This window comes from Ictidomys tridecemlineatus, chromosome 12 (genome assembly GCF_052094955.1).
Source record: "Ictidomys tridecemlineatus isolate mIctTri1 chromosome 12, mIctTri1.hap1, whole genome shotgun sequence".
Taxonomy (NCBI): domain Eukaryota; kingdom Metazoa; phylum Chordata; class Mammalia; order Rodentia; family Sciuridae; genus Ictidomys; species Ictidomys tridecemlineatus.
The window spans coordinates 106,069,457-106,096,044 of record NC_135488.1 but is presented as its reverse complement, the minus strand read 5'-3'; the positions used below and the strand labels follow the sequence as shown (position 1 = coordinate 106,096,044).

Genomic DNA, 26,588 nt, shown 5'->3' with positions numbered 1-26,588 from the left:
GACAATTGCACAGTGTCTTTATCATTTCTTTCACTAGGGGGGCAAAGCGGAGTTGTTCTACCATCCCTTCTTCATGAATTTTTTGGACTAGTTCTAAAGGAGGGATTTTTTTTTCTCATTAATGAGCTGATTGTTTTGAGATGCAATTCATGTAGGAGAGACAGAGAACATGGTTAATTGCTTCCCTTTGTCTTCCAGTTTTCAAAATAATGAGTTGGTTCACTTGAATCTTGCAAAGGTGACCAATGAAAAGACTTCATTTTGGTATCATTACAAATGCATGGATTTAAGTTCAGTTCATGGGCTCTAGTTTTTTGGTGTTATTTTTCTACTCACAATCAAATTGTCCCATTGTTAGCTGGTGGGAACTTATTCAAATCAGTTCTTGAGTTTTTGATAGATTCCCTTGGCTTTGGCGTGATAGGAAGCACTGGGCTCTTGCATAATCCTTCGCTGGATATAGAATTGGCCAATTCTTCAAGGGCCCCTCGTTCCTTATGATGGGAAGTAGTCTTTTTTTATATATATTTATTTAGTTAGTTAGTTTTAGGTGGCCACAATATCTTTATTTTACATTTATGTGGTGCTGAGGATCAAACTCAGTGCTCGTGCATGCTGGGCAAGCGCTCCACCACTGTGCCACAACCCCAGCCCGGGAAGTAGTCTTTAGAGACCACAATCTAGGTGTCTGTGCCAGCTCAGGCTGCCATAAGAAAATGTCACAGGCAGTGTGGATTAAACAGCAGAAGTTTGTTTCTCACAGCTATGGAGACTGGGGAGTCCAGGTGAGAGCAAGGCAGCTTTCATTCTGAGGCCTCCCCCTTGGTTTGTAGACAGCCACCGTCTCGTTGTGTGCTCACCTGGCCTCACCTTTGTGGAGCAAGTGAGTTCTCTAGTGTTTCTTCTTAGGAGCGCACTAGTCCCATCAGGAAGTCCTTTCTCTCAGGGCCTCATCTAAACCTAATTACCTTTCAAGGGCCCCATCTCCAGATGACATCATGATGGGGGCCAGGGCTTAAGAAACGAATTTGGGGATGATATAAATATTCAGTTTATAACATTAGCTATACTTGCATCCCTCCTTTTTTTGATAAATGGTAGCCTAATATGAACAGGGCTCCATACTTAGCTTTTTTTTACTTAACAGCATAGTTAGCAGATCACTTGATAACAGCAAATGTAGTCCCCATTTTTTTTTTTTTTTGGTACTGTTGCATAATACTCCATTTTGCAGGTTCTGGTCTTTTGCTATTATTGTCCTACAATGGGTAGCTTTGTGCATGGATCTTTTTCTATCTTTGCCAGTGTGCTTTAGGGATATGTTCCTAAAAGTAAGATTTCTGGGACAAAATGTAATGCACACGTAATTTTCCTAGACCTTTTCTTCTATAGGCTTATAACATTTTCCATTTCAAATAGAGAAATGCCATGGCTTCTATAGAAATATGTAATGTTGTTGTGGTTTGGATTTGGAATGTTCTCCATAAGTTCACGTGTTGAAGTCTGGATCCACGGGGCAGGGACTGGACCCTGAGGACTCTCACTTCATCAGTGAATTAATCATTGATGGCAGAGTGGACTGCTGGGAGATGGGACTTAGTTGGAGGAAGCGGGTCTCTGGGAGTGTGCTTTGCAGAGGTATATCTTGTCCCCAGTCCCTTTCCCTCTCTGCTTCCTGGCTGCCCTGAGCTGGGCAGCTTTCCTCTGCCAAGCCCTTCCACCAGGATGGTCTGTTTCACCTGAGTCCCAAAGCACTGGGGCCAGCCGAGCGTGGGAAGCCCTTTGAAGCCATGAGCCAAAATAAACTTTTTGTCCTTTGAGTTTTTTATGTCAGCTATTTTGGTCACAATGACAAAAAGCTGACTAACACAAATGTCAAACTTATATTTTTGCCAATGTATTAGCAGGTAAGAAATGGTATTTCAGAATAGTTTAAATCAGCATCTCTCTTATAGCAAATATGAATAGTTTTTTGTATGTTTAGGAGATGTTTTGTTAATTTTTAAATGGAATTGTTTGTCCCTTTCTTCTCTAATTTTTGGATGCTCTTTTTTTTATTATTAGAAATATTAACCTTTGCTGGGGATACAGCTCAGTTGGTAGAGTGCTTGCCTTGCATGCACAAGGCTCTGGGTTCAATTTGAGCACCAAAAAAAAAAAAAAAAGAAAGAAAGAAAAAAGAAAGAAAGAAAAGAAAAAAGAAATATTAATCTTTATCTTTTATACAAATTGCAAATATTTTCCCCAGTTTTTCACTTGTCTTTTTACATGGTTTATGGTGTCTTTCATCATTTAAAAGCTTTTTAAAAAAATTCTAAGCCTTTGCTTCTTGACCTCGATTGCAAAGACAAATTTTAGAAAGTCTGCATTCCCTGTTATTTATGCAACTTTTTGAATAAACAGCAGATACATCTTTTTTTTTTTTCTGGAAATAATAACAAAAAAAATAGTCTTTTTTTTCCTTAAAAGCCTTGTCATTTAAGAGTTTATGTTTAGATTCTCAAAAATCTCAGAGTCCTGCTCTTAAGCAACCCATCCCTGCACCCTAGACCCCAGGTTTCTCCCCTGAACAGGGAGAACTGGGCAAAGGTTCTTGAAGTCTCTCCCAGCATGGTTTGGGTTTTCTGCAGAGCTGGAGCTGCCCAGGCCCTTCCTGCAACTCCAAACTGGAGCCCTCCCTGGCCCTTTGATCCCTCACTGGCTTAATTCAGGATAAGTCGCTGCAATCATCCCTCAGGAGACCCATGGGCTGGATGAATCTGGGGCCTTTGTGTTGAGAAGGGTCTCCCTGGGCTAGCCATGATGGCTGCCAGACATTCAAGGTAAATCAAGGGCCTAGTAAATGCAGTAATCCCCAAATTACTGCTCCCAGAATGGAGAGGATTTGGGACTCAGGAATAAAATAACCAGCAGGGGTGAATGAATAATGAGACATGAATTCTTTGTGAGTGGAAACTAATTAAACTTTGCTTGTGTAGAGAAGAAACCCAGCTGCCTGTGCCTCGAAGACACTAGAATGAGCAGCCCTTGCCTGTAGGCTCCACCCTCCCAGCACCTGGGATTGCAGGTTGATGACTAATTAAGAACTCTAAAAAGTTTCTACAGTGGAGCCTAAGTCCCCAAATCTCAGGAACCATCAGGAGAACAACCCACAAATCCTCCTTCTGTTTACACCTCACTTAGGGCCTCTGTTGATGGCTGTCTTGGAAAAGCAGGTCTTGGGTGTCAAGGCCACCCACAGTGCAGGGGTGGACTGTCATCACTGAGAGTCTCCCATCTCCCGTCTGAACAGGCATTTGTGCTTACCTGCAGAACACACAGAGCCAGGAGTCATCTGGTGACAAGAAGCCCTTTTCTGGATCCTGGGCCCTGGCACAGCAGTTCCTGGTGGGTTTGGGGTCTGGGCTGGGGCTACCTGGGCAGAGCTGGCCACTCTGTGTCTCTTGCAATATTCCCTGGGGAGTCGGCCTTAGACAGTAAACTGGGACTATTGTCCAGCAGTGAGCAAGAGGCGTGGCACAGATAGCAAGCACCCAGCGGAGCTGGTGGGTGAATGTGAGGCTGTGATTCGTGGTACAGGGATGGCTCCCCGAGCCAGCACTAGGCAAAGGGTCCTCAGACTTGACAATGAAAGCATGATCCATAATGGGAAACAATAAAGAGGATCCCGGCAAAATTTAAAAATTTCAAGTTCAACAACCCAAGACCACTACCTTAGAGCATGTCAAGAGCTTCAAGTTCAACAGTTGGAAAATGGGTGAAAGGCCTTTCAGAGAAGAGGTGATGGAGATGGAAAATAAGCACATGGAAAGATGTCATCAGTATTAGACAACAGGAAATGCAAATTAAAACCCCAAGGAGACATCATCACGAGCTTATCAGAATGGCTAAAGTGACAAATAGTGACAACATGGAAACATGAACTCCTTGCTAGCAAGGAGTGGCTGTGGTAGCCAGGGCAGTTCTGAAATCAAGACTCGAAGATCCCATCTCCAGAGTAGACTTTGGTCTGTAAGGAAGTCCCCCTACCACCTGCAGCCTTGGTCACTTGCTGAGTCTCCACCAACCCCACCACCCAGTGTGGAGCTGGCCAGGGTCAGGAGGCTCTGCATCCTTGTTAAGAAGACAGGCTCCCTGCTCCCCCTCTCTGGAGCAGAACAAACTGTTCCTAAAATCAATTTTTTTTTGTTTTTAATTTGCAGTCTGGTAACATAGTCCAGGACTTTAAAGGAGCCAAATGACTTCTTTTTTCTTAGTTTCCATTCATGCTGTTTATGAAATAAGTCATGCAATTTTAAACACACAGATAAACGTTTCTAAATAATCTTTTAAACTATTTTCAATTTAATACAATAACAGTCGTTGTTATTTTCATGGTACTCGGTGAGCCAGGACCCAGGCTAAACACTTTTGGGGGTGTATTACCTAAACTGAAGTTTGAATATTAAACTTCAGTTTAGGTAATAAACTAAACAACAACCTTGAATATTAGATTATTCCATTTTTACAGACGGAAAATGGGTTCAGAGAAGTTAGCTCTAATTGGCAGAACCAAGACCTGAATCCAGTCATAGCTTACTCCCAAGCCTCTACCCCATGGTGCCCCCAACAGAGGGTAGAGTTGGTAGAGTCAAGTGCTCCCCACCTATATCCCCAAGTGCCAGTGTCACCATTTTTAACTCAGAGCCAGCTTATTGTTGGAACAAGCAATTAGTGTTATTCCATTGGTCAGAATTTAGGTGCACGGAGCTCACAGTACGCAGAGGCTTGGTCTCACAGTGCCTGGAAAACAGGAATCGGACACACACCACAATGTCTCAGTTGAGTCTCCTTCCAGCAGTACTTCTTCCTCCACCTAAACTCATTCCTAATGTCAGTGTCACCCTGATGGACCTCTCAGGGTGCAGCCGATTTTTGCCTGAGGCCCAGAGTGGGAAAGGCACCTCCTGGGCCAGGCACTATGCTCCTTGCAGATATTTAGAGGACAACTTTGCAGTCCCCTTTGTCCTCTGAGTTTGTTTTTGTCCAGAGAAGCCCTGGCTCCCAGGAGGGGATGGAGGCGGGGCAGTGAGAGAAGTCTCCAGTGTGCCCTGTGCCCTGGTGCGGGGCCCTGACCATGTTCCTCAGGGCCTTGAGCAGAAGCCCCTCCCCTGGCTCCCACCCCGCAGAAACCCTGAGCTCCAGGCTCCACTTGGCCCAGCAAAGCAGGAGGAGCTGGACCCAGCAGCCAAAGAGGACACGGGTGAGGAACAGGGACAGCTGGGCACAGGCCGTGACCTCACCAGGCACCCGCTGTGCCTCTGCCCAGAACCTGACTCCAGGCCTCCTCGCCTGCCCAGAGTATTCAAGGACCCCCAAGCAAAGGCCTCCGCAGCCCAAGCAGAGGGTCTCTGAGTTCTCTGCGGCTTCCTCTGTAGTCTTTCTCTTAGGACCTGCCAAGCCAGTCGGTTTTGTAGACAACTCACACTCTCAGAAACAGTCGGAATTTGCACTGATTTAATTAAATGATTGGTTTGTGGCGCAGCAGACATGCTTGACCAACGTCCCTCTCTGGATGGGCGGTTCTGCTGCCCGGGTTCCCAAGTTCGGTCTTTCAAAGGCAGTCAGGGGCTCACCCCTGTCATGCCCGCCTACCCGCAAGGGTGTTTGCCCGAGAGGAGGATCTGCTCACAGGATGGTACATCTCATTTGGCATGTCACGAGCTGATGTTGGGCAGCATGGAAACCAGCCAAGACTTTCCAGCCGCTGCCAGAAGCTCAGGGGCTGGAGCCGGTTCTTCCTCAGGTCCTCCAGGAGGAACCCACCTTGATGACACCAAAATCGTCGTGGAAATCACAGGACATGGATGCATCCTGGCACCTGCACTTGCCTGAGTGCACCTGCCCATTCTCTGGGTCCTGTCCCTTTCCACTTCTCCTTGGCACCTTCCTCTGTGCTTCCAGGGAGCCATGGATGGTTCCTTTGGCCCTTCTCATTGGTTCTTGGTTCTAGTGCTCCATGGTGGACTCTCTGCATGGCTATACCTTGAGGAGGCAATCTAACAAGGTTGGGGTGAGTACTCTGCTTTTGTGTGTGACCAGTCGGCCCCAACCTACTAAGGACGGTGCTTCTTCTATCAGTGAGTCTCCATCCATCCGTCCATCCGTCCATCCATCCATCCATCCATTTGTTCAGCAAATATTTATTGAGCACCTATTACGCAACCAGGCATTCTCACTCCTCTGAATATGGGCATCCTTGGGCACACATTCTGGTGAGGAATGACGGTCCGAATCTGTCTTATAGCAGTGGCAGAGTGTTCTTAAAGAGAAGTCTGAGGGTACAGAAAACCCTGATAAGGTGTGTCTCCCACTAGGAAGGGAGGAATTAAGTGCACAGACCTTCCCCTAGATGGCCCAGTGACCTCTTCCTAGGGACAGAGGACAGCATGAGCCACGTCGGCCTTAGCCATCCTGGAAGCTTCTCGGCGCTCCCCTGTTGCATACAGAGAAACCGAGGCAGGGAAACGTGGGACTCTTATTCAGGGGCTGGGGTTTGGGTCCAATAAGAAGCTGCTTTTGTCCCTTCCCCTTCCGTTTCCTGTTGGGCAAGGTGCCCCCCGGGGGACAAATCCTAATGTTTCCCTGAAGGACTCTCAGGTGGGGAGGCAGGGGCAGGGGCCCCACCCTGACTCAGTGTGGAGGAAAGGTTCCTTTGGGGAGGCTCATGGTTCTAGAGGCCGAGGTGCTCTCTGTTGTCCCCGCAGGTCATGTGACACATGGCCATGCCACGAGTCCCAAGTGCCTTGAGAGCACGCCTTTTGTGATGGCAAGCTCAAGGAGGATGGCGGAGCCCCCTCCCCACAGGCCAACTGACAGTGGGGGAGGACAGGGAAGGGCACATGTCTTGGCTGTGCCATTACCTGGCCACCTCTTGGTCCTGTCCACGGACTGGTTTGGGTGGAAGAGCAAGTAGGTGCAGTCGTCCTGTCTCTTCCGCCTGGACCCCATGAGAGGTGAGAAGCCACGGTTTTCCATGGGGACCTAATGAGGCCTCCCCTTCTTGAAATCTCCCAGGCCTGGGGGACCCTGGAGCTTCTTTTGTGTCCTGCTGGTGGCAAAGGTCCTGGAAGCTTGGTGGTGGGACGAGGCTGTGGAGCAGTGAGAGGTGCTCAGCAGACGCGGGGACTCTGAGGAAGCCTTGGCAGCGAGCTGGGACACGCTGAGGACACGCCTTGAACTGGCAGGTCTGGGGGGGCCTGGCTGACTCAATCCTGCAAGTACCAATTTAGCACCTGCCATCTGCCTGGCATTCGGGGACAGGACAGGGTAGAGTGCCAGCTTGTCCCTGCAAGGAAAGAGAAGGTGGCAATATTGAGATAGGCAGACCTGAGCCCAACACAGGCAGAGATGTTGAGAGCAAGAGTCCGTCCACCCTCATCCCAGCGCAGCCGGAGAGTCTGGGCTGCTTGGTTATAGGCAAAGAGACCAGTGTCGCCCCAGGTCCTCAGAACTTTCTCCTGTTCCAAAGATGCTCCTGCCTGGAGCAGAGGACTGTGGGAAATGACTGTGTGGGTCCTTCCACTCTGGGGAGTCTGTGATTCTAAATGACCCATAACCTCAATTCCTCTGGGCCTCTGCCTTCCCAACCTTCCCCCCCATCTGCCTTGGACAAGGAGTTCTTGGAAGAATCTGGGGCTCACTCTTTGTAAGCTGGAAATAATATGAAGCAGAACTTCTATTTCAGAAGGTAGCCCTTACATAAGGTGGAACCTTTCAAAATGTTCAATCGGATCCTATTTAGGGAAATATCAAAGAGCTCCACACACAGCTGGGGAGGAGGCCACTCTGTCTTCTCTCGCCCAGCGGAATGGTCCCTGCAGCTGCCCAGGCTTCTTAGAGATGCATCCTGGAGTGAGCAAATGGCAGTGGTCATCCTCTCCTGGGTAGGCCTGCCCCTGTTCATGCCTGCCCCTCACTGGGTCAAGTCAAGGTGCCTGCTAGGGACCTCCACGGGGCACCCCACCGTTACTGCAGGTACCACTAGCAGGACTAGGGTGTCCAGGTGACATTGACCTGAGGCTTCCTTCTGGGTCTTCCACACTCAGATCCCTAGCACTAACCTTGGCTCTGCAGGCTTCTTAGAAATGAATAAATGAATACGTTGGAAAGTGGGAAGGAATGCTCTACAGCTTTGTTAGATATTTACCTCCTTCACTGTCCAGACTTAACTCTGTAATTCCAGAAGGAGAAGAAGAAGTGAAAAGAAAAGTGTCACCTTTCACATCTTTCCCACGGTGGCTTGTTTCAGAAGTGGGGTTTCATCCTTTTAAAAACAGAATCCCTTCTGTCCTTCATGACAACGGCCCTGGTCTCCCCTTCAGCTGCAGCCTGAGCCACTCTCCCTTGGCTCTGAGATCCAGAGAAGGAAGCCAACGGCAGCTCTTGGCTGCCTGGTGGGAGCAGTGGGGTGGGCCCAAGGGCAGCTGTTTGGAGGGAAGGAAACTAGAAGCCCCCTCTGTCTTCTTCAGGAGGCCCTCTACCATCAATAACCCCCTCTCCAGCTTCTAGGTCCTTATCCCACTTGATAAGGCCAACACCATGCAGGGGACTCTAGAAATCAGTCGTCTTCTTAGCATATACTGACCGGTGGATTCTAGAATGGTCCCAGAACCTGGAGGGACATTTGGCTTCCCCCTGTAGACTCCCACATGGTGGTGGGTCTGTGAACAGTGTAAGCAAGGGTAGTTTCATCAAAAGTCTCAATAATTTTTATATTTTGGTCTTTTTTTTTTATGTAAAGACACTCTAGTTCTGTGCCCTGCATATATTTCCCCAATGATCTAATATGCTTTGGAGTATACCTAGGAAAGGTGTGGGTTTGAAACACTTACCTTGGACTTGGAAAATTAAACACACTTAGGTTCAGTTATTTTCCTCTGATTTTATAGAGTAAGAGATAAATAGCTCCAAGAGGATCACTCCATTCTATCCATTGTCTATTGAGTATCCTTTCATGATCAGAGAACCAAAGTTTGAGTTGGATGTTTGAAGATGAAAAGAAGTTTTTCAGACAGACCAGAGGTGAGTGTTCTGGTTAAGAGTGCTGCCATACAAAGATGCACTGGAGCCGACAGGCTTGGTGCACTGAGAACCCCACAACGCATTCAAGACTCTGAGGGACAGGGAGCCTGTGGAGGGGCAGGGGTCCAGCGGAGTTGTAAAGGATTAGGGTTAGGGTTTAGGGTTAGGGTTAGGGTTAGGGTTAGGGTTAGGGTTAGGGTTAGGGTTAGGGTTAGGGTTAGGGTTCGGGTTGGGGGTCATTTCTTCATCATCATCCTTATCAACATTGTCATTGATGCCATTGGGTGAGCATGAGCCACATGCCAAACAGCCATGTCATTCAACTCCCCTAACAACCCTAGAAGTAGACATTGTTCTTCCCAGTTTAAGGATAAAGAAATGAGATTTTGGGATATTCGTAAATTTGCCCAAGGCCAATTGGTAAGTAAGTTAAGATGGGATTTCAACCTGGCTCTTGTAGGCTGAATGGTGGTCCTGTCTGTCATAGCATCTCTCAGACACTAATGCATCATGCCATGTATCTGATGGATTTTGCTACTGGGACATGACCATAATAAACAGAAATGCAAACAGCAGTGGAAGGGACTTAGGTCCTCCAGGCTAGACCATACCCATTGGCACTAGCCCTGATTAGAACCTCCAAATGGCTCAGAGCTACCTCTTTTGAGAAGCCACTCTGCAAGGACAGAGCAATTCCTAGACTGGAGGTGGGGTAGGGTGGGATGGAGGAGGATCTGCCTCAGCCGAAGTCAGAAGTTCCCTCCAATGCCATGAGGATGTGCTGCACCTGACTTGGGGCCACCGAGTCCTCCCCCACCCTACTCCCATCCCTGGCCTGACTTCTGGTAAGCAAGGCAGCCTGACCAGGAGAGCTGCGGCTAAGGGCTTCGGCTGCAGGTCAGGTGGTTAGACTCAGTCCTGAGTCCAAGTAAGAGAAGCCAGCCACTTTCTCCACCTGGGCTGTTCCTTGAGTCCATTGGGCTTAACTGCCACCCTTCTTGCCCTACAGGAACCTTGAGAAGCCTCTGTGGGATGATGCTGAGAGGGGCTTTGTACCCTGCAAGACATCCTTGCGCTCCAGCCTGGTGTTACCAGTGCTTTCCTTGAGTATTCACTGGAGGGACAAACAGGGAGGGGACTGCCAGGCTCTCCATCAGCACATCATGGATATTTCCTGTGGGGCCCCGACTCCTGGGCACATCTCTCTGGGAGGGTTACAAAGGGATCTATGACATTCCCTCATCAAAGCATTCTGGGTGCGTGGAATAAGACAGGAACTAGGACACCTCAGTACCAAATGAAAACAGCAGACGTTTGAGGGGTGAGGAGGAGGCAAGCGTGGAGACAGCTCTGGGGCCAGCTGTGGAAGAGCGGGGACCTACTGCGCAGCTCCAGGAGGGTTCTCGTGGGGGTGTGGCTGTGGCAATGGCAGTGGTGGTGCCAAGGTAGGATGTAGGTGTTCTGGGCTCCCAGCCCTGGTCCCTGAAGCTCTGTGTATGTGGTGTGAAGCCAGAAGTGGGTGACACAGCTCTGCGGGAAGGAGACTGCCTTGTCATGGGCAAGCTCGCGAAGCTCAGAGACTCTGGGGCCAGGAACTTCAGCAGACGCCTAATACTGGGACTTGGCTACCGACACTGCAGCTGTACAGGTCCTGTGTCCTGCTCTGCTTCTGGGTTGGGTCCGGAGCAGGAGCTGTCCCCGGCTTCCAGGATTCATATGGCCAGGGAGAGCTGAGGTCAGCAACTGCCCTATTCAGTTTCTGGTAATTTTAGCCTTCCAGGGAGGAGGCCAGCAGTTCTTTATCTGAGGCCATTGGTTTTTTTTTGTTTAAACAAGTCCCCAGAGAGGCCCCCTGCTGGGCCTGGAAAGCTAGTGGAGGTGGGAGGGCTCAGAAGAGGACTCCACCAGGAAGGAGCAGCCCTGGCTCCAATTGCCAGGAGGACAATTGCATCCCCAGAAGGCCCAGGGGGTCACTTTCAGACTGGGAAGTGGCCAGGGGGTGGATCAGGGGAACAGAGAGCATCGGAAACACGGCCAAAGTCAGCAGCACGGGTCCAGCTGGAATCAATTGTTAGCTGTCTACTTGGGGGCTTTCCACAGGATGAAGCAAATGTTCCCCATATAGGACAGGAGGCCAGCGGCCCTTCAGATATGGAAGCCTTCTGTTTCCCTGCTGTCCTGTCAGCCTCACTGTGTGACCCGGGATGGGTCTGAGGCACCAGCTCTGGGATGCTGCTTCCCTGAGACTTCAGGGCATCCCAGGCTGAGGACAGAACAGGGTCCAGGCTGAGGACACAGCAGGAGTGGCTCCCAGGGGCTGTGTTCGCCAGCACCAGGTCACACGCAGGGCACTGTCCTCAGGGAGATCCATGTTCTGACCTAGCAGGCCTGGGCTGCTGTCAGTAACCCATGACTGACATGTCAGTTCAAAGTTCCCAGCTCTGTGTGTTTATCACCTGGTTCTGGCAACACAGGGCTCTTTTTGGAGGAATCAGGGCAGCCAGAGGCAGGAAACTCTCCGCAGGGCACGACCAGGCTCTGTCACCAGCTCATCTGAAGGCTAGGCTGTTTGAATACCCAAATTCTGGCTGAGATGGCAAGTTACGGCCAAGAGCCCCGTTGCAGTGAGTAAGGACAGAACGGAGTTTGAATCCAGATCTGTCTGGCTCCGGGATCCATTCTTCTTTCCTGAAAGAAACATGGGCCACTCACATAGGATGACCATGTCACCCACGCCCATTGCCTAGACACTCAGGATATCGCTAAACAAAGCTTAGAGGTTTCATGTGAAGTTTGTTTCATGACAAGGCAGAATGATGTCTGGTCTTCAGAGCCAGAGAAACCCAACTCTGTTCCTGCTTGCTGCGTGACCTTGGCAGTCACCTAACCTTCCCAAGTCTGGTTTCCTCATTTGTTAAAATAATAATAACAACAACAACAATAATAACTACTCCTACAATTGCTTTGAGAATCATATGAGATATGTTTATAAAATAATTGAAAACAATCTCTGGAGCTTGGAAAAATTTTCCTAAAACTTAGCTGTTACTTTAATAATTTCTCTTCCTCCTCTGCTACCAGGGATAGTGTAGCCTGACTGATGCATGTGTGTGTGTGTGTGTGTGTGTGTGTGTGTGTGTGTGTGTTGCTCAACACATTTGAACCGTGTCGGCATCTTGTGGTGATTCAGCCTGTCTGCTGATTGGGAACAAGTCCCTGGCCTGTTTCATGTGGTCTCTTTGAAGGATAATAGTAAATATGCTCAGAAAAACCTCTGCTAAATGTCAAATCCTCATTCAAGAAGCACAGGGTTCCTTCGAGACTGCACATCAAGCTGGGGACAGAGAAAGTAAGAGATCTTAAAGGGAGGAGTGTTTTGAAAACTTTACAGAAAAAAAGACCCAATAAAAAAAGAGACTTGAAACCTGACTTCTGGTCCCCAGCAAAGGCCACTCCTAGAAGGTGAGAAGTGATTGGCTGGGACTCATCCAACCTGAGAGAATGGAGAACTCTGAGATATTGAGGCCAAAGCCCAAGATTGGTGTCAGAACCCCAGGCACCCCCATGGAACATGACAAAGGGACTTCAGGACAAAAGTTCAGGCCCCTGGGTTTGGTCTGAAGATTCCAGAGGGGAGTAGGCCTGGGCAGGTGGTGAGGCTCAGGATGAAGAGGGGGGACACCTTTAATACAAAGAGTGTTGGGGACATGAGACTTTTCCTAGGATGGTGGCTCAGGGGTAGAGGTGACTTTGCACACCTGCCCCCTACCCAGCCTCAGTGCAGCCTCAGGTTTCTGGAATTGGCTCACGTGACCTAGGAAACAAAGCTCGGGCCATTTTGTCTTCTCATTTTCTTTCTTTTATTCATTTTATTTATTTTTGCTTCATATTAAGTCATGCCCCCATTTTCTGTGTCACTGATAAAATATTAAGCGTTGACATGCTTTCACCAGGTACTTTCCATGGACCTCTCAGGCTCGGGAGGCTGAGGCAGGAGGATCGTGAGTTCAAAGCCAGCCTGAGCAAAAGTGAGGCGCTAAGCAACTCGGTGAGACCCTGTGTCTAAATAAAATACAAAATAGGGCTGGGGATGTGGCTCAGTGGTCAAGTGTTCCCGAGTTCAATCCCTGGAAAAAGGGTTAATGTGCTTTCACATTGATCTTGTAGCAGGCATGGTAAGCACTTTAAGCCTAACAAGAACTCTGTGGGTACCTTATCATCCCATTTCCTAGCTAAGGAAAGTGCGCTATGGGGAACGAGGAGGATGCTCAGCCAGGCTGCTCAGCTAGGGGGCAGAAGGACCTGCTCCAAATCTGCCCTCAGTTTCCATATTGTGCCTTTGCTCTAGGCCCCCCTGTGGGGCGTTTACCCCATGAGAGACATGTTCTGAGCAATGAACAGATGGAATCTTCCTAACAACCCCATGCAGAGGTACCATGATTGTCATCCACACTGTACCCATGGGGAAACTGGGGCACTGGAGGGTTTGGTATCTACCCCTGCTCCCTCTGCTAGAAGGGATGAGCAAGCCCCTGTGTATTTGACCATGGCTCAGGCTCCCTGCAAGGGGGCTGCCTTTTCTGTGTTGCCCACTAGTCTCTTATTACCCAGGGTTCCATGGCATCGGTGTCACCATGGGCTCTGCCACCTTCTGCGGTGGCATCCGGCCTGCTCATGCTCCCAGAGGGGAGCCCCACGTGATTCCTGGGTAGCTTCCTAGAACAAACCTTGGAGACTTTTCTGGGTGGGTGCAGGCTTCTCCTTCTCCCAGGCTCTGGGTGCAGAAGGTGACACCAGGGGCCAGCAGAAAACTGAGCAGGGTCAGGACCCTGTGAAAACAAATGCCTGATCCATTATTAAAGGACAGTTTGTCCTCACCCAGACTCTCAAGCTCCCTGGAGAGGAGACGTTCAGGAAGCCGTGGCCCCTCCTTGCTCTCCTGGGATGGCTAAGGCCATGGCTGAGGATCACTGTGCTTCCTGCCACCATTCTACAAACCAGGACCAGTGCACTTCATGCCAACCCCCTAAGCCCTCTAAACCAGCACTGCACTGAGTCTAGGACTCGATTGTGACCCTGTCCTTTCCTGGGAGACTCACGGGCTGGGCAGGTTGAACTGAGACCTTCCCAAAGCCACACAAAGCCTTCATCTGCTGGAGCTGAATTCTCAGGACCCAGTCTCACTCGGGTAATAATTCTGAGGTCAAGGTGAGTAGGGGTGCTGCCTGGGTTCTGCCGAGGTGCGTGTCTGGATCTTATCTTTTCCGCTACAAAAGGAGAAGACCATTAAAAATCATCCAGATTTGGTGATATTCTTCCAAAGTGTGTTCCATGAAATAAGGAATTGTTTGAACCAGGGGTTCTGTAGTCAGATAAGTCTGAGAAACGCTCCATACTCTATCCACTCTCTCTCCTAGAGGGTCACGCTGCATGTCAGCATGTGTGCTCAGAGGTTCCACTCTGAAGGCAAATTTAAGCCTGACTTGACTGAGCGTCTCCATGTTTCATGGGATTGTAGAATGTGTTTGGAAAAGCAGTGCCTGTGATGCCCCCTGCGGAAGGTATGTGCAGATAGACTGGCTTCTTCTTTCCATGGAGCCGTCACTTGGAACCAGGCCTCAAATCAAGTCACTGTGTTCCCCTTGGGGGGTCCCTCCCCTTCCTGCTGGCCCCCTGCACTGTGATCTGTCTAAACCTCCAAACCCAAAGCAGATCCCCGATGGATCCCACCCTCTCTGGCGGGGTAATCCTGTGCGTGGGGAGGTGAAGGAGACAGCTCTGGCCTCCTGCAGCCGGAGGTCTGGTGGAGGCCTGAGACACCCACACTTGGCAGAGGAGCAAGGAGGGAGACGTGGCATTTCTTCCAGGCATCAGGGAAGGCTTTCTTGGAGGAGGAGGCCTGGGAGTTGGGCCCCGATGACCTGATGGAATTGGCTGGGGTCAGGCGGGATATGGGGTGTCCCGGGCAGGCAGTCTGAGGACTCTGTGGGGGTGGGGTGGAGCACTCTAACTCCAGCCTGAACTACACCCTCCACTTTGCAAAGTGAAAGCCTTCCAGGGGGCGGCTCAGCCTCCTCAAGCGACATGGAGACGAGACCAGGGAACCTGGGTGCTTTTCACTTGATTGTCCCCAAGTGGCTCACTGCAGTGTTCCTAGCAGCCACGTGCACTATTATCCATTAGCGAGTCCTGAGCGTAGTTTCCTGTCTCCTTCCAGCCAATGATATTCCAGGGCTTCTTCAGAAGCAGAATCCATCCTGCTCCTGACTTAGCTGTTGACAGCGAAGAAGGGAAGTGGCAAATTTTAGGTATTCAGGCCTTGTGTGTCATTTTTCAATCAACAAACATGTATGGAGTACCTACTTGGTACTAGGTGGCCAACTAGGTGCTGGGGATTCTGAGTGCATCAAACATGTCCTCAGAGAAGCCCTCTGGCCAAAGAGCAAGGATACTTGCAGCTGTCATGAGCAGGATGCTTGTCTGCAAAGCCTTGGTAGAAAGCAGAGTGGTTTTCAGTGTTGCCACTGTTTCACGACAGCACCACGGAGCTCCTGGAAAAGGTCTCTAGAGCAGCCAGGCCCCGGGACAGCTCTTGGGAGAAGACAAACGTACAAGATAGGAGTGGTACTGCAGAAGAACAGTCAGTGCAAAGGCACTGTGGTGCCAAACGCTGGTACCAAGCCCTGGCCACCAGCACTGGGAGTTGCCCTCGGAAGCTGAACAGGCCAGATCCTGAAGGGCCACTTTAGCTATCTCAAGGAGCCTTAACTTTATATCAAGGGCTTTTAGTAGAGAGAAGACTTGATAAAGTATGTGGCACTAGCAAACTCTCCTTGAGGGTGGAGTGTGGGAGGCAGAACAGCAGTTGCCAGAAAAAAAAAAAAACAACAGCAGTTTCTGGACCTGACCCAGGCCCAGCTCTGCTGGAGGCCATTCGGCTCCCAGGGGCAGCCAGACCCTGGGTTTGGGGGAGACCTCTGAGGCAGGTCAGCAGCCAGCTGTGCTGTGGAAATCCTGGTCAGCCCCACTCCTGGACAGTCACCGGCCTCCCCCCGGCCAGCATCTGCGGGGCACTGAGGACAGAGAGGACACAGTTCCTGTGACATGGCGCCAACAATAGGCACGGGAGCTGTCGGGGCGTCTCCGAGGGGCTCCGGGACAGTCCCTCAGAGTCTTGGAGCAATGAATTATTTCTTATCTCCCTGGTGAGGGGTCCACGTGGCCACCCCCACCCCCGTCCACATTGTATGTCGCTCCGTGTTCTGGACAGGAAAAGAGCAGAAAATAGAACTGTTTTCAGGACAGAGACCAACGGAGAGTTTTCCTTTTATTTCTGAGTGGGGGACAGGGAGAGGCATGTGCCCTTTCTCTGGGGCTGCTGAGGAGGTGGCGGTCAGCCTCGGCAGTGGGCTGTGGCGAGGCCCAACCTGGGGAGTGGCTGGCACCCACCTGGGGGATCTGGGGGCCAAGAAAAGCCAGAGCCCAGGATCTGCCCCCGTGGTGCCTATCCCAGGTCGTCCTTCCTTGGTAAGAAGGCCTCCCTCTGTCCTGCTGAACTAGGCTTCTCCAAAAATCTTCACCATGGCTGATTTGAGGACTGTCACCAAAAGAGTCTCTGCAAAAGAGGTCAATGTAGATAAACTTCCTATTTTTGTGTCGCCCCGTTTTACTTGGCCACTGGCTGGGAAGATACCAGCACTCCAGGTTCTGGACACCCCCTCACCAGTTTCTCATAAACATGTATCCAGTATAGTACTTTGTAGAAATGTGCAAACAAGGCCTCTGGCCCTGAGCTGGGCTTCACAGAGATGTCTACGTTTTTAAGATAAGTTACAAATGGGCTCCATGGTAACAGCTGTCAGGGGGGGAGGAAAGAAAGGGGAAAAACAGCTCTCCCCTTCTCAGGTGTGGTCCTTGAAGGGTTCACTTGCCCAGAACAGTGAAAGAAAAAGCTACTTTGATGTGAACTTCTGCAGACTGTGAACTTCTGAGCCCCTCCCCTTACACGCTGGGTATAAAACTCTGAAACTCCCTGAACTCGGGGTCCAGGGGATTGATTAATTACAGCAAAAGCTGTGCCCTCTGCACCTGGCTGCAGCCAGATAAAACTGTTTCCTGCTGTCTTCGGTGCCTTGCCTCTTTGTCCCTACAACACTACCTCTCCAGAATAAAGAAAGGTGACGCCACCAACCCTTGCCAGACAGGTGAGAGCAAACATCTGAGGCTTCGGAATCCTGAAGGGGCAGACACAGGAGAAGGGCAGAGAAGGACTGGGACATGCTAGCGGGGTGCCTGGTGGCTTAGAGAGAACACTTGGCTGGGAGCAGGTCCCCAGTCTCTGTCCCCACTGCTGCCTTCCTCTGGGAGGCTGAGCTAATGGCAACGTCATTTCTCACCTATAACTGAAGCCTTCCTCCTGCAACACATGCCCTAGGAAAAAGCTTGACGCAGCTTCTCCAGCTCCCCACACCCAAATGAAACGCACAACAGTGTTCTCAAAGCACTCCTGGGCCGGGAGGGCAGGAGACATCCAGGAGGGCGGTGTCCTGGCTGGTGTGCCCTGTCCAGGGCTTGCTGCAATTCATGTCTTCCCAGAAACTGCAGGCAGCAATCACCCACAGGGCTCCTGTTTGCAGAGGAGGGCCCCAGGAGCCTTGGGAGGTGGGAGAGAGGTTGATGGGCCCTGGAGGACTGTCAATCGTCGGGAAATCTCCATGCCACGCAGCTGTGAGTTCTTCCCCATCCCCCATGTCCGAGTTTTAATCTCTTCATTTGTAAGAGGGGGATAGCAAGGCTGGCCCCCTGTGACAGAGGCAGGAGAGAAATAAATGAGAGGATCGAGGGCCATGTTTACATTGTTCATTGCTCCATCCCCGGTGCATACTTGGCCTACGATAAATGTTTGTTGAACAAATCATGCAAGGGAAGTACACAGATCAGAGAGCGGCGCAGAATTGAAACTAAGCAGTAACTGCTGTGGTGCAGCCTTGCTGCCAGCCTCCAGCTCTGTGTCCTGGCCCCTGTGACTGTTACCGAGCCCTTCCACACACTCGGGGCATCTCAGCCTCACGCCAGCCCTGTTCCTTCCAATTCAGCTTCACCAGAGAGGGATGTCCACGCCCCAGTTACCACGCCCCGTCCTCTGTGGCTGCCAGAGGCCTCCATTGTCTGCCTCCCAGACACAGAGGCGGACAGTGAGGGCTGGCTCCCCCAGGGAAGCAGGGGTCTCTGGGCTGGGCCACCCTGCCCTGCCCCATATTGTCCTCCTGCCCCAGGGTGGGGCGCGTCACTGCTGCCAAGTTCCCTGCAGCGCCAGCCTGCCTGGCATCACCTACCCGCCCTGTCCTGCCAGGATGTGAGGCTGCAGCTGTCCCTGCCTGGGACAGGAGTGTCCTCTTGGCACATCTGTTGCTCCTGCCCTCCCTTCACACACACTATCTCCCCAAAGCCCTGCTGTTGATCTAGGAATGTGCTGCGGGCCCAGCCGTGGCCTTTGGCTGGCCACTCTGTGATTTGAGTACAACGGTCAGATTTCCACCAGCTGCTCCAAACTGCCTGCTTCAGAAAGATGTCCCTGGCACCCACTGCAGCAGCGTCCATCTGTAGCCCGTGCTCACCAGGGGCATGCGCAGTGCCTCCCAAGGAAAGGGTAGGCAGGGACAGACTGCAGGACGGTTATTGGAAGCAGGTGAGCCCCAGTCTAAGGCTCCTGCCCTCGGGGTATTTTCAGGACAGGGCAGGAGTCCACTGGAGAGTCCAGTCCCCTGGCCAAGGCGGAGGACTATCCTGGCTGTGGCTCAATCTGAGCCACCAGGGGAGGGTTCTCTTGCTAAGTCCTGTGGAGCAAAGGCACAAGGTAAGTGGGACCAGAGAAGGCAGCTGGAGGAGGTTGGGATGGGAGCGTAGCACTTGTTGAGCACCTATGGTGTGCAGCAGGCAGTGCCGGCTGAGTCTGCTCTCTCTGTGTTGCTCATTATTTGGGGAAGAGATGGAGTGACTGGGCCTGTATTGGGGCCGCAGGGGAACCTTAAAGAGGCGGAGGGTGGAGGTCTGACTCCTGCTGGGGCCAGGAAGCCCTCACAGAGGAATGGGATATGAATGCTCCATAGTTGAAAACGGAGGAGGGACCAGCACGTGTGAAGGTCAGAGGTCAGGAGGAATGGGCATGTGGGGCGTGTGAAAAGTCTGGGTGTTTCACGGTAGGAATGTATAGGTGAGGAGGCTGAGTAATAGGAAGCTCTATAAGGCTTCCCAGGACACGGGCGCTTCAGTGTGAAAACCAGGAAAGTCCTAGGAAAATTGGGGTGAGTTTTTCACTGTCCTGGGAAATCGAACTTGGGTTCAGATAGAAATAGGCTTTGAATATTCTGATAAGATGTCTGGAACCATGGTAAGTTATAAAAGTTTATTTTTTGTGTGGGGGGGAGGGGGTAAAGGAAAGAGGAAGAAGTATGCATGTTCTATAAACCAAGCCCACTTTAATTCTACCCAAAGGAAATAATTATCTCCAGTTTGCAAATGAGTATCAGAGACAGTAAGGTACTTGTTCCATGTAACACAGCAAATAAGTGGTAGAGGTGGGTTTCTGGGGTAGGTGTGTTTGGTTCCAAAGCTAATGCTCTGAACCACGGAGTCACCTGTGTCAGGACAAAGCTCTAGAAGGACAAGGGGTGGGTATTGTTCCCCACAATAGAAGTTGCCGGGGATTTCTCTGAGTTGAGGCCTCAGAGGCTCTGGAAAGATGGCCAGAACTATGTGACCCTTGGTTACCCTGTCTGTGTCAATAGACAGCCAGCAAGCAGCCCCAGGGCTGGCTGGGTCTCCCTACCTCTATGGCCCCAATGTCCACCCCAGGGTCTGATTAGGACAGGCCTCAGTGAGGAATATGGAGTGGATCAGGGACCTGGCCTGGCCCCTCGGTGACTGACAAGAGCCTGAAGGGGCTACCCAATGGCCACTCCCAGTGGGGGAAGAGCATTGCCTGCAGACCGCAGGATGGAGCAGTCCCTGGAGCACACGGAGGCTCTCCCTCACTGAGCAGGCAGCAAACACGCGCTCGGCTCAACCCTTAGCAGAGAAGGCCCGGGCTCACCCATGACCAGCCCAGGCTGCTTGGCAACGCGGCATTTGCATATGCCCAACAGAGACAGGCCCACAGTGTTAATGGGCTGATGGAGGAGCCCTGACCTAGAACTAGACACGGGTGAGTGGGGAGATGCAGGCGGTAGGAGGGAGGCCAGCAGGAAAGAGGAGCCAGGGTGTGTGGGGGCCTGGCAGCAGGTGTGGCAGGCAGCAAGCATGTCAGGCAGAGGGCCTGAGTGTTGGGACAGGTGGCTGGAGCCAAATGACAGGAGTCTGGCTATGGGCAGCCAGTCTTGCGTGCCTGGTCTGCGGCAAGGCTGCACCTGCAGATGGTGGTCAGGGGGCTGCTGCACGGGCGGGAAGCCAGGCACACAGATGCTCAGGGCATATTAGAAGGTGGGATATGCACGCCCCCTGAACCTGGGCACATGCCTGGCTTCTAGGCCATCCTGTGCCCAGCAGGCCCTTGGCACTTGGGGTCAGCCCTCTGAGGAGGGCATCCCAAGGTCAGGACAGCAGCAGAGCCTTCTCCTCTTCAAGAGAAGCTGCCCTGACAGCGCCATTGGCCCCAGGAAGAGAAATGCCAGGCCAGTGGTTGAGTTTAGTCAGACTGTTGGTGGACACAATGAAGGAGGTGTCCCAACCTTTGGTAGAAAGCCCACGCAGGATAGTTTCCAGAGAAATGACCCCTCTGTCCCTTAGAAGGTCCACGTTTTGGTAAGGATCAAGGAAAGGCCCACAGTGGGTGCCACACGGCCAGGACTCCCACAGGCCTCTGTGCAGCAGTGGGGTCCAGAGGGACCGGTTCTGGCCAGGAACATTTTCCTGGGCTCAAGGCTTAGGTGGGGGCTCCTTTGCATCTCTTAAGAAGTACCTGGGAGAAGAGGGAGAGAGAGGCATTGCTTAATGGGTACAAAGTTCCTTCTGGTGGTGATGAAAACATTGTCGAAATAGTGCTGATGGTTACACAACATTACGAGTGCAATTGATGCCACCAAACTGTGTGCTTAACTACGGTTAAAATAGCAAATTTTATGCTACATAGCCATATACTTTACCACACTGGAGGGAAAAAAAACTGTCAGGGTCATGAGAAAGAGGGAAAGACTGAGAAAATGTTCAGTCTCTTTCTTAAAGAAAGAGACTAAGGCGATGTGACAACCAAGTGAAACATGGTGGCTGGGATTAGAGCCTGCACCAGAAAAATGACCATTTAGTGTCCAGGAAGGAAAAACTGGTGACATCCAAATAAAGTCTGCAGTCGGGTTAATAGTATTGTTCCAATGTTAATTTCGTCTCTTTGACAAATGTACCGTGGTTATGTAAGATGTTCACATTAGCAGAAGGTGGGTGCAGGATGCATGGGAACTCTCTGTATTCTTTGCAACTTTTGTGCAGATCTAAAACAAAAAGGTGCCTGGACTGCCAAGGAGAGATGTGGGGCGGCCTTGGCACCTGGGGCCCTGGCTCTGCCCAGAAAGGCTGGGTGGCCTGGAGTTGGCTCTCAGCTGGCAGGAGGGATCTAGCCCCAGCTCCTCCGACATGACCCCTGCTGAAAAACAGGGGCAGGCGAGAGGTGGGGTAGGGCTGGTGAGCAAGGCCTGGCTCTGGCAGCAGGTGCCCTGGGAGCTCTTTCCTGGTTCTCCTTGCTCTCCTCGGTTTAGCAGAATCTGCTCACCAAAGGAGGGCTCTTTGTCCTCTCTGGGTCCTGGGGAATCTCAGGGGTGCTGAGGGCTTGGGAAGGCTCATCAGGCCTCAAGGGTTGGGGTCTGAGCTGCATCCTGTCCATCGACATGTAGGGCTGACAACTCTTCCCTAGTGCTGCCCTGGCCATCTGGGGAGAGGAAGGGTGGAACCCAGGTGGATACTGCCAGGGGGCTGGGACTAGCTGGAACAAGAAATAATCGGGACCCTGAATCTCCCTCATCCTAGGCCCCTCCCCTTCCTACACATCTTGTGTTCCATTTTTATCTTGGCTCCACCCATGGCTTCTCTGCTGCCCTCATGAATATGGGGAAGTCAGTGTCTGAGGTGTGCTTTCCCAGCCCAAAGCAGTCATGTGGCCAACATTGGCCTCAGCCCCAAGGACAGGCTGCAGGAGAGGCCCCCAGAGTGGGTAGGTCAAGGAGGGAGAAAACAGGAAGTGACCATTTAGTGAGCACTTACTGAATGGCAATCTCCCTGAATCTCCAAATCAACTGCAAGATAAGTGGGTGCACCCACCCTACAGACCAGGAGATGAAGGCTGAGAGCAGTGTGGGATGAACCACCTGCCTGTGTCAGGAAACTCAGGTGTCTTTGAACCCCAGATTCTGATCCTTTCCTCTGGGCTGGGGTGAGTGAGGGGTGGGGTGAATCTAACTTCCCAGGCTGGGTGGTCAATGTCCAGGCGGAGGGACATTCAGAGCTTCTAGGAGCACAGATGACAGGACAGAAGGCACACCTGGCAATGTCGTTCTCTGGAAGGGGGCAGGGGGTGCCTTTTTGAGGTCAAAGGTTTTAGAGATAGAGGCAGGGCTTGGCCCAGGAGGAGGTGACCCAGTAAGTCATGCGTGGTCCTGGGTGGCAGAGCCTCTGAGGTGCTGGCTGAGCCTCTGCAGGGAGGAGAGGTCCTCTCCCAGCTGCCACATTCTTGGTCAGTTTTGTTTTTGGAGAGGACACACACTTCCTGGAGGAGGTCTGGGGCTGGACGTTCCTCCCTGTCCCTCTCTGTACCTATCCATCCTTCCAGAACTTGCTCTACCACATCCTTGCCAACTTCAACCTGTGCATGCCCCCATCCTCCCCTTCCCCATTGCTCCCTCTGGGGGACCTTCTTCACCTTTAGGCAGCTCCCCAGTTACAGCCCTGGGTGCTGGGTTCCTTGGTCAAGTTTCGGTGGCTGCTTTACCAGCACCTCAGGCCCTCAGTCAGCCCAGGAGGTCTCTCTCTCCCCTTTTTCAAGATGGCATATGTGGGGCTGGGGTTGTGGCTCAGAGGTAGAGTGCTCGCCTAGCATGCATGGGCCACTGGGTTCCATCCTCAGCACCACATTTTAAAAATAATAATAAAAAATAAATGAAAAAAAAAGGCATATGTGAACTTTGGGCTCAGTATATATTGGAGCAGAGCCGGGGCCCTGCTTCTTTGGAAATCCTGAATAGAGACAAAGGAGTCACATGTAGAAAAATTGGGCTGGAGCCCAGGTATCTCCCCAATGAGCTGTGTCTGTGTTAGGCAGGTCTCACACAGAGTTCAAGCCAAGGCCCAGACCCATTGTGCTGCTCCTCTGGGTATGGCCTTTGCTCTGAATTCTACTCCCCCAGGAAGAGAGGAGGGTGGGCCTAGAACATTCTGTTCCTGTAGGCTGTGGATTTTGGCTGTGATTGTGCAAAAGATGATTGGTGTGTTTCTAGTAAAATGCACAGTTATCTAGAAAGCAATAACCACTCCACCAATCTTCTTAGAAGTCTCAGAGAGCTGTGGGCTTGCTTTCCCTTAGAGGTAAGGCTCTAGCAGGACACAAAGCATGTCCACTGGAGGCATCCCCTGAGATCTGTGGGCCAAGAAAAGTTTGCAGATGGCCTGAGGAAGCAGGCCAGGCTTTGCCCCATGGGATCCATAGCTGACACAGAGCACTTTGGTGCCACCAGCTTTCCTTGCTCCAGAGTGTCTGATGGATAAGCACTGCTGTGTCACAAGGTCACTCTCATGTTAACTGAGTTTATCCTGCATTACCTCTGCTGGGGTCTTCCTACCTCCCTAAACCTTAATTCCTAGTCTTCGGCCTCAAGGAAGGCATGAGCCAAGCACTGCTGTTGCTTTTGTTCAACACGTGCTTGGAGTCAGGGGTCACCAGCGACTGAAAGATTCAGTATTCATACACTGGGGAGCTCAAAGTAGCAAAGTCAGGTGTGAAATAACTAGAGCCACAGTGTGATAAGGGCCTGAGAGGATGCAAGAAAGGGCTGCATCGTGGGGAAAGAGAGGCTTTGAGTGCTCCACAGAGGAAGGGACATTTGACACTCAAGGACAGAGAATATGCCAACCTTGGGATTCACATTTTTATCTTTTGTATTGAAAGAGGAAGAGCTGAGGACATAGTTCAGTTGTATAGAGCTTGCCTAGCATGTGTGAGGCCCTGAGCTCTCCATCCCTAGCACTGAAGAGAAAGGAGAGAGAGAGAGAGAGAGAGAGAGAGAGAGAGAGAGAGAGACAGACAGACAGACAGACAGACAGACCAGCCAGGTGCAGTGGAATACACCTGTAATCCCAATGACTCAGGAGGCTGAGACAGGAGGATCGAGAGTTCCAGGGCAGCCTCAGCAACTTAGAAAGATTCTGTCTCAAAATAGACCCTATCTCTCAAAATAAATGAGATGAGGCCAGTGCTAGAGCACTTGCTAAGCACATGCTGGCCCTGGGTTTAATCCCCAGGACTGTGCAAACATGCCCACACAACCTCTCCCCTGCAAAAAAAAAAAAAAAAAAAAGGTGAGGTGCCAGGCTGAATGACAGCTCTGGGAGAAGGAGGGTGCAGAGGCAAAGCGAGTGACCCAGCACTGGGTCAAGAAGGACCTGATTCCTCAGAAGGCGAGCAAGATTGAGGCCATCATGAAAAGGCCAGTCCAGTGTGGAAACCTGGGGGTGCTCAGGTCATGCTCACTGGGTCTGAGCCTGGTCACCCCAGTGCACAGTCTAGAGCCACTGTCACTCTCCAGGAATTGCAAAGGCATCCAATGCCTTCTGCACTGCATGAGCTCAAAAGCGTACCCTGAAAGAGACGGGTATGGTGCCCGTCTGCTTGGGCGGCCACCAACCAGTCAGTAGAAGCAACTGTCAGCCAGACCCAGAGAGCTCCTGATGCAAAACCCTGCCATAGCAGAAAGGAAGTGTGGTCGCACCAGGGTCACACAGCTCAGAGCAGGCTTGGTGCCCTTGACATCTGCTCTGATCTTCTTCCTGTTGAAAGATTCCTCCCCGGCCTTGCTGAAAGCAAACTGGAGCCATATGCACATCAGAGGGAAAAATTTACATTCATTACATGGATGTCTGTTTACACTTCTCTTCTTGGAGCTATGTGCTCAATCAAGGCCCCCTGCCCTGTCCAAAGGAGGCATCAAAGTGTCCCAGGGTGCTGGCTCCTGCATGTGCAGCATTAGAGGACGAAGCAGCTGTGTCTTGTCCCTGAGCAGCGAGCGGAGGCTTTGCTTCAATCCACAAGTAGCTTCTGAAGCACAAGAAAGAACAGACAAGTACTTGAGTTAAATAGTGCATGGGCCATGCAGGCCTTTGTCCTGACATGCCCAGTTACAAACGAACAGCAAGGTTGGTAGACCCTGAGAGCTACCTGAGAGCAGAGCCAAGGGAAGAGGATTCTGACAGGGAAAATCTGACTTTCCTCAGGCCGACCGTGCTGTGGCCAGGGCTGGGTTCCACCGTACACGCATTAGGAGTTTGAGTAGGAGATCTCACAACGGCCGTTCTGCGGTAGGGCTGGGGCTCTGCAGAGACTGCCTGCTTTGACTCCCTGCCGTGAGTGAGGTCACTGAGCCTGGGGAGGGACCATGCTTGACGTGTTTCCCCAGGGAGGCGCCGGCTGCACTGTCTCCCAGGCAGAGCTCCTTCCTCCTAGTACACAACGAGGCCGCTTCTGAATTTGAGGGGGTGGAAGATGGAGAGCTGTGGGTGCCCAGCCCAAGGGATGTGTCAGGGGAGGGGATCCAGGGACCCCAGCAAAGAGGAGCTTAGAAACCTTCCAGCTGTGACTAAGGAAGTAGCAGGGTGAGAGAGGCGCAGGTGTGGCTGGAAATGAGCAGCATGAGGGATCCTTGGGACACCCCTGTTCTGTATCTTGCTTGTAGCAACACTAGTCTCTCCATATCCTGTTTGCTATATTGGACTAGAGCATTGCAAGGTGTTCTCTCTGGGGGAAATGGGGTCAAGATTACTTGAGATCTCTCTTATAACTACATGTGAATCAAAAATTATTTCCGGATCAAAAGTTTAAGAGCAAAAATTTTTAGTGGACACATTGGTGCATGCCAGTAATTCCAGCTACTCAGGAGGCTGAGGCAAGAGGATTACATATCAAGGCCAGCCTGAGCAACTTAGATCCAGTCTCTGAATAAGAAGTATAAAAAGGGCTAGGGATGTAACTCAGTGGAAGAGCACTTGCCTAGCATGTGCAAGGCCCTGGGTTCAATCCCCAGTATTGCAAAAATAAAAAATAACAAAAAATAAAAAAAGGGGAAAAAATTAAAACGGGTAAACCTCTGAGCTGGGGTCTGAGGAGAAAAGCGGACAGCCAGGAAGTGGACAGTTGAGGCAAGTGGAAATGGCCCATGCCCTTATCACCCAGCTGCAACATGCCCATCTAGGGAAGGTGGACCACAGGCTGGCGGCCAAGAGACCTGTGAGCACAGTGACTTCTGGGCCCAATAGAAGGGAGCATCCATTAGTAG

The 26,588-nt window shown here is 51.3% G+C and overlaps 1 protein-coding gene and 2 long non-coding RNA genes across 10 annotated transcripts in view; 2 read left to right on the top strand and 1 right to left on the bottom strand.

Annotated features, from left to right (window-relative positions):
- Window positions 1-8,939: 8,939 nt before the first annotated feature.
- Window positions 8,940-12,026, top strand: LOC144369441 (uncharacterized). Its single transcript, XR_013429206.1, has 2 exons — window positions 8,940-9,063; window positions 10,073-12,026. It is a non-coding gene; the product is annotated as an uncharacterized LOC144369441 (long non-coding RNA).
- Window positions 12,027-13,992: 1,966 nt separating this feature from the next.
- Window positions 13,993-26,588, top strand: part of LOC144369440 (uncharacterized) — a 53,431-nt gene continuing 40,835 nt past the window's right edge. For 3 of the 7 annotated variants that reach the window (XR_013429199.1, XR_013429202.1, XR_013429200.1), the window contains exon 1: window positions 18,758-18,919. This is a non-coding gene — a long non-coding RNA (uncharacterized LOC144369440). The other 4 variants (XR_013429204.1, XR_013429203.1, XR_013429201.1 and 1 more) reach the window with 4 other exon arrangements.
- The window catches only part of Hs1bp3 (HCLS1 binding protein 3), a 96,386-nt gene continuing 94,939 nt past the window's right edge, over window positions 25,142-26,588 (bottom strand). For both annotated transcript variants that reach the window (XR_013429197.1, XR_013429198.1), the window contains one exon: window positions 25,142-25,354. The gene's annotated coding sequence lies outside the window, so the exon portion shown is untranslated. The remainder of the gene's footprint in view (window positions 25,355-26,588) is intronic.